Below are 15,728 nucleotides of genomic sequence, written 5' to 3' on the forward strand. Positions count from 1 at the left end.
ACTGGCAGGTTGCTTGAGAAGCTTGACCGGCGGTGTCCCACGCAAATGACCGAGATGCACTTTCAGTGGCAGAAATCAAGCTTTACGCTGCTCTGGTATTGAGCTGTCATTGCTTACAGTGGCTAAGCAAAGCACAATACCAAGACCAATCTAAAAATGACTAGCTTGAGAGAACACGCAAGAACCAAGGGTAGCGGTTCGAGCCCTATCAGGGGTGGATGGTCCCCTTTTGCTGAAATGGGCAAGAGAGTCTGCAGTTCCTCTCGGAGGCGCGTGAGTGCTGGGGCACGCCTCATTAACCCTTTGCTTCCCGTCTTGCCACCTGAAACCTGCCCCTTGCCCCCAAAGTGCAGCATTGGCTGGGGGCAAATATCTGCAGCCTATTGGCAGGCTGGAGAAGAGTCCCTGTGGCGCTCCTGAAGTGTGTGGGGAAGTAAGCCCCTGACCGATTGACCCCAACCCCCCACCCCCAATAAATGAAGGCAAATCCTGCTTTGCAATTGCTGCCAACTTTTCAGGGCCTTCCTTTCTAGATAGGACTGGAAGATGAAGCGGCTTGAGAGTCAGCTCCAAAATGAAGAGTAGCATTATTTACTAAAGAGCTGTGTAATGTGGGGAGGGGGCAAGCACAGCACCTCTCTTTTGTGGAAGGATAGGGGTATGCGCAGACCCACGAGGGCCAGTGGCGCAATGGATAACGCGTCTGACTACGGATCAGAAGATTGTAGGTTCGACTCCTACCTGGCTCGGGGAAGCGCGTTTCGTTTTTAATTTAACCCCAATTGTGATTGCGTAGTCTCCGTCTTCTCCCTAGCCTTGGCCGAGGTACTGAACGCTTAACACTCGAGGTCAGCGGAAATGACGGTCTGTCAGGGCGCCCTTCTTTCCTCTGGCCTTTAACGTCTTGCAGCAACGGTTTCAATGCAAGGCAGCCTGTTTTCCAAATGTGGTCCCACCGTTGCCCTCTTGACAGGGGGTGCGGGGGACACGTCACGCCTCAAAGGTGGGTGCAGACGAGATCTCGGGTATGAAAGCCGCAGACATTGGTATGCACCTCATACCGAAGCCGCTTGTAGTCGGCCCTTCTTCTTGCAAGTCCAGCCCTCATACTGAGGAATCGGGAGCCTGAAACACGGACAGACTGCATGGGGCTGCCGGGGCCCCACGGGAAACAATGTGGGGAAATTCAGGCTTTTCTCAAAATGTAAATGCAACAGAAACGGAATCGGGAGTTCTATGTAGAAAAGGCTAGTCTTCCCATACCGGGAGTCGAACCCGGGCGGCCTGGGTGAAAACCAGGAATCCTAACCGCTAGACCATATGGGAGGCTGTCAGCAAGAAGCAGGTTATGGAGATCCTGAGAGCAGTGCCCCATGGGTCCACCACTGGCAGGTTGCTTGAGAAGCTTGACCGGCGGTGTCCCACGCAAATGACCGAGATGCACTTTCAGTGGCAGAAATCAAGCTTTACGCTGCTCTGGTATTGAGCTGTCATTGCTTGCAGTGGCTAAGCAAAGCACAATACCAAGACCAATCTAAAAATGACTAGCTTGAGAGAACACGCAAGAACCAAGGGTAGCGGTTCGAGCCCTATCAGGGGTGGACGGTCCCCTTTTGCTGAAATGGGCAAGAGAGTCTGCAGTTCCTCTCGGAGGCGCGTGAGTACTGGGGCACGCCTCATTAACCCTTTGCTTCCCGTCTTGCCACCTGAAACCTGCCCCTTGCCCCCAAAGTGCAGCATTGGCTGGGGGCAAATATCTGCAGCCTATTGGCAGGCTGGAGAAGAGTCCCTGTGGCGCTCCTGAAGTGTGTGGGGAAGTAAGCCCCTGACCGATTGACCCCAACCCCCCACCCCCAATAAATGAAGGCAAATCCTGCTTTGCAATTGCTGCCAACTTTTCAGGGCCTTCCTTTCTAGATAGGACTGGAAGATGAAGCGGCTTGAGAGTCAGCTCCAAAATGAAGAGTAGCATTATTTACTAAAGAGCTGTGTAATGTGGGGAGGGGGCAAGCACAGCACCTCCCTTTTGTGGAAGGATAGGGGTATGCGCAGACCCACGAGGGCCAGTGGCGCAATGGATAACGCGTCTGACTACGGATCAGAAGATTGTAGGTTCGACTCCTACCTGGCTCGGGGAAGCGCGTTTTGTTTTTAATTTAACCCCAATTGTGATTGCGTAGTCTCTGTCTTCTCCCTAGCCTTGGCCGAGGTACTGAACGCTTAACACTCGAGGTCAGCGGAAATGACGGTCTGTCAGGGCGCCCTTCTTTCCTCTGGCCTTTAACGTCTTGCAGCAACGGTTTCAATGCAAGGCGGCCTGTTTTCCAAATGTGGTCCCACCGTTGCTCTCTTGACGGGGGGTGCGGGGGACACGTCACGCCTCAAAGGTGGGTGCAGACGAGATCTCGGGTATGAAAGCCGCAGACATTGGTATGCACCTCATACCCAAGCCGCTTGTAGTCGGCCCTTCTTCTTGCAAGTCCAGCCCTCATACTGAGGAATCGGGAGCCTGAAACACGGACAGACTGCATGGGGCCGCCGGGGCCCCAAGGGAAACAATGTGGGGAAATTCAGGCTTTTCTCAAAATGTAAATGCAACAGAAACGGAATCGGGAGTTCTATGTAGAAAAGGCTAGTCTTCCCATACCGGGAGTCGAACCCGGGCCGCCTGGGTGAAAACCAGGAATCCTAACCGCTAGACCATATGGGAGGCTGTCAGCAAGAAGCAGGTTATGGAGATCCTGAGAGCAGTGCCCCATGGGTCCACCACTGGCAGGATGCTTGAGAAGCTTGACCGGTGGTGTCCCACGCAAATGACCGAGATGCACTTTCAGTGGCAGAAATCAAGCTTTACGCTGCTCTGGTATTGAGCTGTCATTGCTTACAGTGGCTAAGCAAAGCACAATACCAAGACCAATCTAAAAATGACTAGCTTGAGAGAACACGCAAGAACCAAGGGCAGCGGTTCGAGCCCTATCAGGGATGGACGGTCCCCTTTTGCTAAAATGGGCAAGAGAGTCTGCAGTTCCTCTCGGAGGCGCGTGAGTGCTGGGGCACGCCTCATTAACCCTTTGCTGCCCGTCTTGCCACCTGAAACCTGCCCCTTGCCCCCAAAGTGCAGCATTGGCTGGGGGCAAATATCTGCAGCCTATTGGCAGGCTGGAGAAGAGTCCCTGTGGCGCTCCTGAAGTGTGTGGGGAAGTAAGCCCCTGACCGATTGACCCCACCCCCCCAACCCCAATAAATGAAGGCAAATCCTGCTTTGCAATTGCTGCCAACTTTTCAGGGCCTTCCTTTCTAGATAGGACTGGAAGATGAAGCGGCTTGAGAGTCAGCTCCGAAATGAAGAGTAGCATTATTTTCTAAAGAGCTGTGTAATGTGGGGAGGGGGCAAGCACAGCACCTCCCTTTTGTGGAAGGATAGGGGTATGCGCAGACCCACGAGGGCCAGTGGCGCAATGGATAACGCGTCTGACTACGGATCAGAAGATTGTAGGTTCGACTCCTACCTGGCTCGGGGAAGCGCGTTTTGTTTTTAATTTAACCCCAATTGTGATTGCGTAGTCTCTGTCTTCTCCCTAGCCTTGGCCGAGGTACTGAACGCTTAACACTCGAGGTCAGCGGAAATGACGGTCTGTCAGGGCGCCCTTCTTTCCTCTGGCCTTTAACGTCTTGCAGCAACGGTTTCAATGCAAGGCGGCCTGTTTTCCAAATGTGGTCCCACCGTTGCTCTCTTGACGGGGGGTGCGGGGGACACGTCACGCCTCAAAGGTGGGTGCAGACGAGATCTCGGGTATGAAAGCCGCAGACATTGGTATGCACCTCATACCCAAGCCGCTTGTAGTCGGCCCTTCTTCTTGCAAGTCCAGCCCTCATACTGAGGAATCGGGAGCCTGAAACACGGACAGACTGCATGGGGCCGCCGGGGCCCCAAGGGAAACAAAGTGGGGAAATTCAGGCTTTTCTCAAAAAGTAAATGCAACAGAAACGGAATCGGGAGTTCTATGTAGAAAAGGCTAGTCTTCCCATACCGGGAGTCGAACCCGGGCCGCCTGGGTGAAAACCAGGAATCCTAACCGCTAGACCATATGGGAGGCTGTCAGCAAGAAGCAGGTTATGGAGATCCTGAGAGCAGTGCCCCATGGGTCCACCACTGGCAGGATGCTTGAGAAGCTTGACCGGTGGTGTCCCACGCAAATGACCGAGATGCACTTTCAGTGGCAGAAATCAAGCTTTACGCTGCTCTGGTATTGAGCTGTCATTGCTTGCAGTGGCTAAGCAAAGCACAATACCAAGACTTGTCTAATGATGGCTGCCTGAGAAAGAAAGGAAGAAAGACAAAAGGTAAGTGGTAAAGAAAGAAAGGAAGCAAGGAAAGAAGCAAGGAAAGAAAGAAAGAAAGAAAGAAAGAAAGAAAGAAAGAAAGAAAGAAAGAAAGAAAGAAAGAAAGAAAGAAAGAAAGAAAGAAAGAAAGAAAGAAAGAAAGAAAGAAAGAAAGAAAGAAAAAACAGCAAGTGAGGGAAAGAAAGGAAGGAAAGAAGGAAAGAAAGAGAGACAGGATTAGGGCCAGAGAGAGTGGGTTTTGGGATCACTGGTTGGAGTGCGAGCTGTCCCTCCCAGGCTCTCTCGTGTGCCCAAGCCCCCGCCCCCACCTGTCATGGGGCGACAGGCGGAAGTGTGAAGGGTGCTGCTGCACACAGGCAAGCGCTGAGAGGCTTGTGGGCACTGCACACAGCAGCTCCGGTAGGCAGCAGACAGCAAGGCTGCCTGCCTACTGGCGTTTGAGCTCCCCTCTCCCCCCTCCTTCCCTCCCCCCCTCCCTCCCTTCCTCCCTCCCTCCCTCCCTCACTCCCTCACTCCCTCCCGTCTGAAAATGCAGAGTGGCAAAGCGGCTGACGGGTCTGTAGTGCGGGACGGTATCTGCATGGGGATGGCCTCCCTAGCCTAGGGGGGAAGGCGCAGGCCATGCTAACAGAAGGGGCAGGGGTTCGAGCCCCATCAGGGGTGGACGGTCCCCTTTTGCTAAAATGGGCAAGAGAGTCTGCAGTTCCTCTCGGAGGCGCGTGAGTGCTGGGGCACGCCTCATTAACCCTTTGCTGCCCGTCTTGCCACCTGAAACCTGCCCCTTGCCCCCAAAGTGCAGCATTGGCTGGGGGCAAATATCTGCAGCCTATTGGCAGGCTTGAGAAGAGTCCCTGTGGCGCTCCTGAAGTGTGTGGGGAAGTAAGCCCCTGACCGATTGACCCCACCCCCCCAACCCCAATAAATGAAGGCAAATCCTGCTTTGCAATTGCTGCCAACTTTTCAGGGCCTTCCTTTCTAGATAGGACTGGAAGATGAAGCGGCTTGAGAGTCAGCTCCGAAATGAAGAGTAGCATTATTTTCTAAAGAGCTGTGTAATGTGGGGAGGGGGCAAGCACAGCACCTCCCTTTTGTGGAAGGATAGGGGTATGCGCAGACCCACGAGGGCCAGTGGCGCAATGGATAACGCGTCTGACTACGGATCAGAAGATTGTAGGTTCGACTCCTACCTGGCTCGGGGAAGCGCGTTTTGTTTTTAATTTAACCCCAATTGTGATTGCGTAGTCTCTGTCTTCTCCCTAGCCTTGGCCGAGGTACTGAACGCTTAACACTCGAGGTCAGCGGAAATGACGGTCTGTCAGGGCGCCCTTCTTTCCTCTGGCCTTTAACGTCTTGCAGCAACGGTTTCAATGCAAGGCGGCCTGTTTTCCAAATGTGGTCCCACCGTTGCTCTCTTGACGGGGGGTGCGGGGGACACGTCACGCCTCAAAGGTGGGTGCAGACGAGATCTCGGGTATGAAAGCCGCAGACATTGGTATGCACCTCATACCCAAGCCGCTTGTAGTCGGCCCTTCTTCTTGCAAGTCCAGCCCTCATACTGAGGAATCGGGAGCCTGAAACACGGACAGACTGCATGGGGCCGCCGGGGCCCCAAGGGAAACAATGTGGGGAAATTCAGGCTTTTCTCAAAATGTAAATGCAACAGAAACGGAATCGGGAGTTCTATGTAGAAAAGGCTAGTCTTCCCATACCGGGAGTCGAACCCGGGCCGCCTGGGTGAAAACCAGGAATCCTAACCGCTAGACCATATGGGAGGCTGTCAGCAAGAAGCAGGTTATGGAGATCCTGAGAGCAGTGCCCCATGGGTCCACCACTGGCAGGATGCTTGAGAAGCTTGACCGGTGGTGTCCCACGCAAATGACCGAGATGCACTTTCAGTGGCAGAAATCAAGCTTTACGCTGCTCTGGTATTGAGCTGTCATTGCTTGCAGTGGCTAAGCAAAGCACAATACCAAGACTTGTCTAATGATGGCTGCCTGAGAAAGAAAGGAAGAAAGACAAAAGGTAAGTGGTAAAGAAAGAAAGGAAGCAAGGAAAGAAGCAAGGAAAGAAAGAAAGAAAGAAAGAAAGAAAGAAAGAAAGAAAGAAAGAAAGAAAGAAAGAAAGAAAGAAAGAAAGAAAGAAAGAAAGAAAGAAAAAACAGCAAGTGAGGGAAAGAAAGGAAGGAAAGAAGGAAAGAAAGAGAGACAGGATTAGGGCCAGAGAGAGTGGGTTTTGGGATCACTGGTTGGAGTGCGAGCTGTCCCTCCCAGGCTCTCTCGTGTGCCCAAGCCCCCGCCCCCACCTGTCATGGGGCGACAGGCGGAAGTGTGAAGGGTGCTGCTGCACACAGGCAAGCGCTGAGAGGCTTGTGGGCACTGCACACAGCAGCTCCGGTAGGCAGCAGACAGCAAGGCTGCCTGCCTACTGGCGTTTGAGCTCCCCTCTCCCCCCTCCTTCCCTCCCCCCCTCCCTCCCTTCCTCCCTCCCTCCCTCCCTCACTCCCTCACTCCCTCCCGTCTGAAAATGCAGAGTGGCAAAGCGGCTGACGGGTCTGTAGTGCGGGACGGTATCTGCATGGGGATGGCCTCCCTAGCCTAGGGGGGAAGGCGCAGGCCATGCTAACAGAAGGGGCAGGGGTTCGAGCCCCATCAGGGGTGGACGGTCCCCTTTTGCTAAAATGGGCAAGAGAGTCTGCAGTTCCTCTCGGAGGCGCGTGAGTGCTGGGGCACGCCTCATTAACCCTTTGCTGCCCGTCTTGCCACCTGAAACCTGCCCCTTGCCCCCAAAGTGCAGCATTGGCTGGGGGCAAATATCTGCAGCCTATTGGCAGGCTTGAGAAGAGTCCCTGTGGCGCTCCTGAAGTGTGTGGGGAAGTAAGCCCCTGACCGATTGACCCCACCCCCCCAACCCCAATAAATGAAGGCAAATCCTGCTTTGCAATTGCTGCCAACTTTTCAGGGCCTTCCTTTCTAGATAGGACTGGAAGATGAAGCGGCTTGAGAGTCAGCTCCGAAATGAAGAGTAGCATTATTTTCTAAAGAGCTGTGTAATGTGGGGAGGGGGCAAGCACAGCACCTCCCTTTTGTGGAAGGATAGGGGTATGCGCAGACCCACGAGGGCCAGTGGCGCAATGGATAACGCGTCTGACTACGGATCAGAAGATTGTAGGTTCGACTCCTACCTGGCTCGGGGAAGCGCGTTTTGTTTTTAATTTAACCCCAATTGTGATTGCGTAGTCTCTGTCTTCTCCCTAGCCTTGGCCGAGGTACTGAACGCTTAACACTCGAGGTCAGCGGAAATGACGGTCTGTCAGGGCGCCCTTCTTTCCTCTGGCCTTTAACGTCTTGCAGCAACGGTTTCAATGCAAGGCGGCCTGTTTTCCAAATGTGGTCCCACCGTTGCTCTCTTGACGGGGGGTGCGGGGGACACGTCACGCCTCAAAGGTGGGTGCAGACGAGATCTCGGGTATGAAAGCCGCAGACATTGGTATGCACCTCATACCCAAGCCGCTTGTAGTCGGCCCTTCTTCTTGCAAGTCCAGCCCTCATACTGAGGAATCGGGAGCCTGAAACACGGACAGACTGCATGGGGCCGCCGGGGCCCCAAGGGAAACAATGTGGGGAAATTCAGGCTTTTCTCAAAATGTAAATGCAACAGAAACGGAATCGGGAGTTCTATGTAGAAAAGGCTAGTCTTCCCATACCGGGAGTCGAACCCGGGCCGCCTGGGTGAAAACCAGGAATCCTAACCGCTAGACCATATGGGAGGCTGTCAGCAAGAAGCAGGTTATGGAGATCCTGAGAGCAGTGCCCCATGGGTCCACCACTGGCAGGATGCTTGAGAAGCTTGACCGGTGGTGTCCCACGCAAATGACCGAGATGCACTTTCAGTGGCAGAAATCAAGCTTTACGCTGCTCTGGTATTGAGCTGTCATTGCTTGCAGTGGCTAAGCAAAGCACAATACCAAGACTTGTCTAATGATGGCTGCCTGAGAAAGAAAGGAAGAAAGACAAAAGGTAAGTGGTAAAGAAAGAAAGGAAGCAAGGAAAGAAGCAAGGAAAGAAAGAAAGAAAGAAAGAAAGAAAGAAAGAAAGAAAGAAAGAAAGAAAGAAAGAAAGAAAGAAAGAAAGAAAGAAAGAAAGAAAGAAAGAAAGAAAGAAAGAAAGAAAGAAAAAACAGCAAGTGAGGGAAAGAAAGGAAGGAAAGAAGGAAAGAAAGAGAGACAGGATTAGGGCCAGAGAGAGTGGGTTTTGGGATCACTGGTTGGAGTGCGAGCTGTCCCTCCCAGGCTCTCTCGTGTGCCCAAGCCCCCGCCCCCACCTGTCATGGGGCGACAGGCGGAAGTGTGAAGGGTGCTGCTGCACACAGGCAAGCGCTGAGAGGCTTGTGGGCACTGCACACAGCAGCTCCGGTAGGCAGCAGACAGCAAGGCTGCCTGCCTACTGGCGTTTGAGCTCCCCTCTCCCCCCCTCCTTCCCTCCCCCCTCCCTCCCTTCCTCCCTCCCTCCCTCCCTCACTCCCTCACTCCCTGCCGTCTGAAAATGCAGAGTGGCAAAGCGGCTGACGGGTCTGTAGTGCGGGACGGTATCTGCATGGGGATGGCCTCCCTAGCCTAGGGGGGAAGGCGCAGGCCATGCTAACAGAAGGGGCAGGGGTTCGAGCCCCATCAGGGGTGGACGGTCCCCTTTTGCTAAAATGGGCAAGAGAGTCTGCAGTTCCTCTCGGAGGCGCGTGAGTGCTGGGGCACGCCTCATTAACCCTTTGCTGCCCGTCTTGCCACCTGAAACCTGCCCCTTGCCCCCAAAGTGCAGCATTGGCTGGGGGCAAATATCTGCAGCCTATTGGCAGGCTGGAGAAGAGTCCCTGTGGCGCTCCTGAAGTGTGTGGGGAAGTAAGCCCCTGACCGATTGACCCCACCCCCAACCCCAATAAATGAAGGCAAATCCTGCTTTGCAATTGCTGCCAACTTTTCAGGGCCTTCCTTTCTAGATAGGACTGGAAGATGAAGCGGCTTGAGAGTCAGCTCCAAAATGAAGAGTATCATTATTTTCTAAAGAGCTGTGTAATGTGGGGAGGGGCAAGCACAGCACCTCTCTTTTGTGGAAGGATAGGGGTATGCGCAGACCCACGAGGGCCAGTGGCGCAATGAATAATGCGTCTGACTATGGATCAGAAGATTGTAGTTTCGACAACTACCTGGCTCGGGGAAGCGCGTTTCGTTTTTAATTTAACCCCAATTGTAATTGCATAGTCTCCGTCTTCTCCCTAGCCTTGGCCGAGGTACTGAACGCTTAACACTCGAGGTCAGCGGAAATAACGGTCTGTCAGGGCGCCCTTCTTTCCTCAGGCCTTTAACGTCTTGCAGCAACGGTTTCAATGCAAGGCGGCCTGTTTTCCAAATGTGGTCCCACCGTTGATCTCTTGACGGAGGGTGTGGGGGACAAGTCACGCCTCAAAGGTGGGTGCAGACAAGATCTCGGGTATGAAAGCCGCAGACATTGGTATGCGCCTCATACCCAAGCCGCTTGTAGTCGGCCCTTCTTCTTGCAAGTCCAGCCCTCATACTGAGGAATCGGGAGCCTGAAACACGGACAGACTGCATGGGGCCGCCGGGGCCCCACTGGAAACAATGTGGGGAAATTAAGGCTTTTCTCAAAATGTAAATGCAGCAGAAACGGAATCGGGAGTTCTATGTAGAAAAGGCTAGTCTTCCCATACCGGGAGTCGAACCCGGGCCACCTGGGTGAAAACCAGGAATCCTAACCGCTAGACCATATGGGAGGCTATCAGCAAGAAGCAGGCTATGGAGATCCTGAGAGCAGTGCCCCATGGGTCACCACTGTCAGGATGCTTGAGAAGCTTGACCGGCGGTATCCCACGCAAATGACCGAGATGCACTTTCAGTGGCAGAAATCAAGCTTTACGCTGCTCTGGTGTTGAGCTGTCATTGCTTACAGTGGCTAAGCAAAGCACAATACCAATACCAATCTAAAAATGACTAGCTTGAGAGAACACGCAAGAACCAAGGGCAGCGGTTCGAGCCCTATCAGAGGTGGACGGTCCCCTTTTGCTAAAATGGGCAAGAGAGTCTGCAGTTCCTCTCGGAGGCGCGTGAGTGCTGGGGCACGCCTCATTAACCCTTTGCTGCCCGTCTTGCCACCTGAAACCTGCCCCTTGCGCCCAAAGTGCAGCGTTGGCTGGGGGCAAATATCTGCAGCCTATTGGCAGGCTGGAGAAGAGTCCCTGTGGCGCTCCTGAAGTGTGTGGGGAAGTAAGCCCCTGACCAATTGACCCCAACCCCAATAAATGAAGGCAAATCCTGCTTTGCAATTGCTGCCAACTTTTCAGGGCCTTCCTTTCTAGATAGGACTGGAAGATGAAGCTGCTTGACAGTCAGCTCCAAAATGAAGAGTAGCATTATTTTCTAAAGAGCTGTGTAATGTGGGGAGGGGGCAAGCACAGCACCTCTCTTTTGTGGAAGGATAGGGGTATGCGCAGACCCACGAGGGCCAGTGGCGCAATGGATAAAGTCTGACTACGGATCAGAAGATTGTAGGTTCGACTCCTACCTGGGTCGGGGAAGCGCGTTTCGTTTTTAATTTAACCCCAATTGTATTTGCGTAGTCTCCGTCTTCTCCCTAGCCTTGGCCGAGGTACTGAACGCTTAACACTCGAGGTCAGCGGAAATGACGGTCTGTCAGGGCGCCCTTCTTTCCTCTGGCCTTTAACGTCTTGCAGCAACGGTTTCAATGCAAGGCGGCCTGTTTTCCAAATGTGGTCCCACCGTTGCTCTCTTGATGGGGGGTGCGGGGGACACGTCACGCCTCAAAGGTGGGTGCAGACGAGATCTCGGGCATGAAAGCCGCAGACATTGGTATGCGCCTCATACCCAAGCCGCTTGTAGTCGGTCCTTCTTCTTGCAAGTCCAGCCCACTCGCTGGTCAGCGGAAATAACGGTCTGTCAGGGCGCCCTTCTTTCCTCTGGCCTTTAACGTCCTGCTGCAACGGTTTCAATGCAAGGCGGCCTGTTTTCCAAATGTGGTTCCACCGTTGCTCTCTTGATGGGGGGTGCGGGGGACACGTCACGCCTCAAAGGTGGGTGCAGATGAGATCTCGGGCATGAAAGCCGCAGACATTGGTATGCGCCTCATACCCAAGCTGCTTGTAGTCGGTCCTTCTTCTTGCAAGTCCAGCCCTCATACTGAGGAATCGGGAGCCTGAAACATGGACAGACTGCATGGGGCCGCCGGGCCCCCATGGGAAACAATGTGGGGAAATTCAGGCTTTTCTCAAAATGTAAATGCAGCAGAAACGGAATCGGGAGTTCCATGTAGAAAAGGCTAATCTTCCCATACCGGGAGTCGAACCAGGGCCGCTTGGGGAAAACCAGGAATCCTAACCGCTAGACCATATGGGAGTCTGTCATCAAGAAGCAGGTTATGGAGATCCTGAGAGCAGTGCCCCATGGGTCCACCACTGGCAGGATGCTTGAGAAGCTTGACCGGCGGTGTCCCACGCAAATGACCGAGATGCACTTTCAGTGGCAGAAATGAAGCTTTACGCTGATCTGGTATTGAGCTGTCATTGCTTACAGTGGCTAAGCAAAGCACAATACCAAGACCAATCTAAAAATGACTAACTTGAGAGAACATGCAAGAACCAAGCGCAGCGGTTCGAGCCCTATCAGGGGTGGACGGTCCCCTTTTGCTAAAATGGGCAAGAGAGTCTGCAGTTCCTCTCGGAGGCGTGTGAGTGCTGGGGCACGCCTCATTAACCCTTTGCTGCCCGTCTTGCCACCTGAATCCTGCCCCTTGCCCCCAAAGTGCAGCGTTGGCTGGGGGCAAATATCTGCAGCCTATTTGCAGGCTGGAGAAGAGTCCCTGTGGCGCTCCTGAAGTGTGTGGGGAAGTAAGCCCGTGACCGATTGACCCCACCCCCCCCAACCCCAATAAATGAAGGCAAATCCTGCTTTGCAATTGCTGCCAACCTTTCAGGGCCTTCCTTTCTAGATAGGACTGGAAGATGAAGCGGCTTGAGAGTCAGCTCCAAAATGAAGAGTAGCATTATTTTCTAAAGAGCTGTGTAATGTGGCGAGGGGCAAGCACAGCACCTCTCTTTTGTGGAAGGATAGGGGTATGCGCAGACCCACGAGGGCCAGTGGCGCAATGGATAACGCGTCTGACTATGGATCAGAAGATTGTAGTTTCGACTCCTACCTGGCTCGGGGAAGCGTGTTTCGTTTTTAATTTAACCCCAATTGTAATTGCGTAGTCTCCATCTTCTCCCTAGCCTTGGCCGAGGTACTGAACGCTTAACACTCGAGGTCAGCGGAAATAACGGTCTGTCAGGGCGCCCTTCTTTCCTCAGGCCTTTAACGTCTTGCAGCAAGGTTTCAATGCAAGGCGGCCTGTTTTCCAAATGTGGTCCCACCGTTGCTCTCTTGACAGGGGTGTGGTGGACAAGTCACGCCTCAAAGGTGGGTGCAGACGAGATCTCGGGTATGAAAGCCGCAGACATTGGTATGCGCCTCATACCCAAGCCGCTTGTAGTCGGCCCTTCTTCTTGCAAGTCCAGCCCTCATACTGAGGAATCGGGAGCCTGAAACACGGACAGACTGCATGGGGCCGCCGGGGCCCCACGGGAAACAATGTGGGGAAATTCAGGCTTTTCTCAAAATGTAAATGCAGCAGAAACGGAATCAGGAGTTCTATGTAGAAAAGGCTAGTTTCCCATACCGGGAGTCGAACCCAGGCCACCTAGGTGAAAACCAGAAATCCTAACTGGTAGACCATATGGGAGGCTGTCAACAAGAAGCAGGCTATGGAGAATCATGAGAGCAGTGCCCCATGGGTCACCACTGGCAGGATGCTTGAGAAGCTTGACCGGCGGTGTCCCACGCAAATGACCGAGATGCACTTTCAGTGGCAGAAATCAAGCTTTACGCTGCTCTGGTATTGAGCTGTCATTGCTTACAGTGGCTAAGCAAAGCACAATACCAAGACCAATCTAAAAATGACTAGCTTGAGAGAACACGCAAGAACCAAGGGCAGCGGTTCGAGCCCTATGGACGGTCCCTTTTGCTAAAATGGGCAAGAGAGTCTGCAGTTCCTCTCAGAGGCGCGTGAGTGCTGGGGCACGCCTCATTAACCCTTTGCTGCCCGTCTTGCCACCTGAAACCTGCCCCCTGCCCCCAAAGTGCAGCGTTGGCTGGGGGCAAATATCTGCAGCCTATTGGCAGGCTGGAGAAGAGCCCTGTGGCGCTCCTGAAGTGTGTGGGGAAGTAAGCCCCTGACCGATTGACCCCACTCCCCCAACCCCAATAAATGAAGGCAAATCCTGCTTTGCAATTGCTGCCAACTTTTCAGGGCCTTCCTTTCTAGATAGGACTGGAAGATGAAGCGGCTTGAGAGTCAGCTCCAAAATGAAGAGTAGCATTATTTTCAAAAGAGCTGTGTAATGTGGGGAGGGGGCAAGCACAGCACCTCTTCTTTTGTGGAAGGATAGGGGTATGCGCAGACCCACGAGGGCCAGTGGCACAATGGATAACGCGTCTGACTACGGATCAGAAGATTGTAGGTTCAACTCCTACCTGGCTTGGGGAAACGCGTTTCGTTTTTAATTTAACCCCAATTGTGATTGCGTAGTCTCGTCTTCTCCCTAGCCTTGGCCGAGGTTCTGAACGCTTAACACTCGAGGTCAGCGGAAATAACGGTCTGTCAGGGCGCCCTTCTTTCCTCTGGCCTTTAACGTCTTGCAGCAACGGTTTCAATGCAAGGTGGCCTGTTTTCCAAATGTGGTCCCACCGTTGCTCTCTTGATGGGGGTTGCGGGGGACACGTCACGCCTCAAAGGTGGTGCAGACGAGATCTCGCGTATGAAAGCCGCAGACATTGGTATGCAACTCATACCCAAGCCGCTTGTAGCCGGCCCTTCTTCTTGCAAGTCCAGCCCTCATACTGAGGAATCGGGAGCCTGAAACACTGACAGACTGCATGGGGCCGCCGGGGCCCCACGGGAAACAATGTGGGCAAATTCAGGTTTTTCTCAAAATGTAAATGCAGCAGAAATGGAATCGGGAGTTCTATGTAGAAAAGGGTAGTCTTATCATACCGGGAGTCAAACCCGGGCCGCCTGGGTGAAAACCAGGAATCCTAACCGCTAGACCATATGGGAGGCTGTCAGCAAGAAGCAGGTTATGGAGATCCTGAGAGCAGTGCCCCATGGGTCCACCACTGGCAGGTTGCTTGAGAAGCTTGACCGGCGGTGTCCCACGCAAATGACCGAGATGCACTTTCAGTGGCAGAAATCAAGCTTTACGCTGCTCTGGTATTGAGCTGTCATTGCTTACAGTGGCTAAGCAAAGCACAATACCAAGACCAATCTAAAAATGACTAGCTTGAGAGAACACGCAAGAACCAAGGGTCGCGGTTCGAGCCCTATCAGGGGTGGACGGTCCCCTTTTGCTGAAATGGGCAAGAGAGTCTGCAGTTCCTCTCGGAGGCGCGTGAGTGCTGGGGCACGCCTCATTAACCCTTTGCTTCCCGTCTTGCCACCTGAAACCTGCCCCTTGCCCCCAAAGTGCAGCATTGGCTGGGGGCAAATATCTGCAGCCTATTGGCAGGCTGGAGAAGAGTCCCTGTGGCGCTCCTGAAGTGTGTGGGGAAGTAAGCCCCTGACCGATTGACCCCAACCCCCACCCCCAATAAATGAAGGCAAATCCTGCTTTGCAATTGCTGCCAACTTTTCAGGGCCTTCCTTTCTAGATAGGACTGGAAGATGAAGCGGCTTGAGAGTCAGCTCCAAAATGAAGAGTAGCATTATTTACTAAAGAGCTGTGTAATGTGGGGAGGGGGCAAGCACAGCACCTCTCTTTTGTGGAAGGATAGGGGTATGCGCAGACCCACGAGGGCCAGTGGCGCAATGGATAACGCGTCTGACTACGGATCAGAAGATTGTAGGTTCGACTCCTACCTGGCTCGGGGAAGCGCGTTTTGTTTTTAATTTAACCCCAATTGTGATTGTGTAGTCTCCGTCTTCTCCCTAGCCTTGGCCGAGGTACTGAACGCTTAACACTCGAGGTCAGCGGAAATGACGGTCTGTCAGGGCGCCCTTCTTTCCTCTGGCCTTTAACGTCTTGCAGCAACGGTTTCAATGCAAGGCGGCCTGTTTTCCAAATGTGGTCCCACCGTTGCTCTCTTGACGGGGGGTGCGGGGGACACGTCACGCCTCAAAGGTGGGTGCAGACGAGATCTCGGGTATGAAAGCCGCAGACATTGGTATGCGCCTCATACCCAAGCCGCTTGTAGTCGGCCCTTCTTCTTGCAAGTCCAGCCCTCATACTGAGGAATCGGGAGCCTGAAACACGGACAGACTGCATGGGGTGCC

At 53.5% G+C, this 15,728-nt stretch overlaps 14 non-coding genes across 14 annotated transcripts; 8 read left to right on the forward strand and 6 right to left on the reverse strand.

The window, feature by feature from the left end:
- The first annotated feature begins 676 nt into the window (after nucleotides 1–676).
- TRNAR-ACG (transfer RNA arginine (anticodon ACG)) lies at nucleotides 677–749 on the forward strand. The gene has a single exon. It is a non-coding gene; the product is annotated as a tRNA-Arg (tRNA).
- A 505-nt stretch (nucleotides 750–1,254) lies between these two features.
- Nucleotides 1,255–1,326, reverse strand: TRNAE-UUC (transfer RNA glutamic acid (anticodon UUC)). Its single transcript has one exon. It is a non-coding gene; the product is annotated as a tRNA-Glu (tRNA).
- Nucleotides 1,327–2,060: 734 nt separating this feature from the next.
- Nucleotides 2,061–2,133, forward strand: TRNAR-ACG (transfer RNA arginine (anticodon ACG)). The gene has a single exon. It is a non-coding gene; the product is annotated as a tRNA-Arg (tRNA).
- Nucleotides 2,134–2,638: 505 nt separating this feature from the next.
- On the reverse strand, nucleotides 2,639–2,710 carry TRNAE-UUC (transfer RNA glutamic acid (anticodon UUC)). Its single transcript has one exon. It is a non-coding gene; the product is annotated as a tRNA-Glu (tRNA).
- Nucleotides 2,711–3,444: 734 nt separating this feature from the next.
- On the forward strand, nucleotides 3,445–3,517 carry TRNAR-ACG (transfer RNA arginine (anticodon ACG)). The gene has a single exon. It is a non-coding gene; the product is annotated as a tRNA-Arg (tRNA).
- Nucleotides 3,518–4,022: 505 nt separating this feature from the next.
- On the reverse strand, nucleotides 4,023–4,094 carry TRNAE-UUC (transfer RNA glutamic acid (anticodon UUC)). Its single transcript has one exon. It is a non-coding gene; the product is annotated as a tRNA-Glu (tRNA).
- A 1,372-nt stretch (nucleotides 4,095–5,466) lies between these two features.
- On the forward strand, nucleotides 5,467–5,539 carry TRNAR-ACG (transfer RNA arginine (anticodon ACG)). The gene has a single exon. It is a non-coding gene; the product is annotated as a tRNA-Arg (tRNA).
- A 505-nt stretch (nucleotides 5,540–6,044) lies between these two features.
- TRNAE-UUC (transfer RNA glutamic acid (anticodon UUC)) lies at nucleotides 6,045–6,116 on the reverse strand. Its single transcript has one exon. It is a non-coding gene; the product is annotated as a tRNA-Glu (tRNA).
- Nucleotides 6,117–7,460: 1,344 nt separating this feature from the next.
- Nucleotides 7,461–7,533, forward strand: TRNAR-ACG (transfer RNA arginine (anticodon ACG)). Its single transcript has one exon. It is a non-coding gene; the product is annotated as a tRNA-Arg (tRNA).
- A 505-nt stretch (nucleotides 7,534–8,038) lies between these two features.
- Nucleotides 8,039–8,110, reverse strand: TRNAE-UUC (transfer RNA glutamic acid (anticodon UUC)). Its single transcript has one exon. It is a non-coding gene; the product is annotated as a tRNA-Glu (tRNA).
- Nucleotides 8,111–10,053: 1,943 nt separating this feature from the next.
- On the reverse strand, nucleotides 10,054–10,125 carry TRNAE-UUC (transfer RNA glutamic acid (anticodon UUC)). Its single transcript has one exon. It is a non-coding gene; the product is annotated as a tRNA-Glu (tRNA).
- Nucleotides 10,126–12,495: 2,370 nt separating this feature from the next.
- TRNAH-AUG (transfer RNA histidin (anticodon AUG)) lies at nucleotides 12,496–12,568 on the forward strand. Its single transcript has one exon. It is a non-coding gene; the product is annotated as a tRNA-His (tRNA).
- A 1,300-nt stretch (nucleotides 12,569–13,868) lies between these two features.
- Nucleotides 13,869–13,941, forward strand: TRNAR-ACG (transfer RNA arginine (anticodon ACG)). Its single transcript has one exon. It is a non-coding gene; the product is annotated as a tRNA-Arg (tRNA).
- Nucleotides 13,942–15,249: 1,308 nt separating this feature from the next.
- Nucleotides 15,250–15,322, forward strand: TRNAR-ACG (transfer RNA arginine (anticodon ACG)). Its single transcript has one exon. It is a non-coding gene; the product is annotated as a tRNA-Arg (tRNA).
- Nucleotides 15,323–15,728: the final 406 nt, after the last annotated feature.

The sequence above is a fragment of the Ambystoma mexicanum genome, chromosome 4p, assembly GCF_040938575.1.
Source record: "Ambystoma mexicanum isolate Mex_15411 chromosome 4p, UKY_AmexF1_1, whole genome shotgun sequence".
Classification (NCBI taxonomy): domain Eukaryota; kingdom Metazoa; phylum Chordata; class Amphibia; order Caudata; family Ambystomatidae; genus Ambystoma; species Ambystoma mexicanum.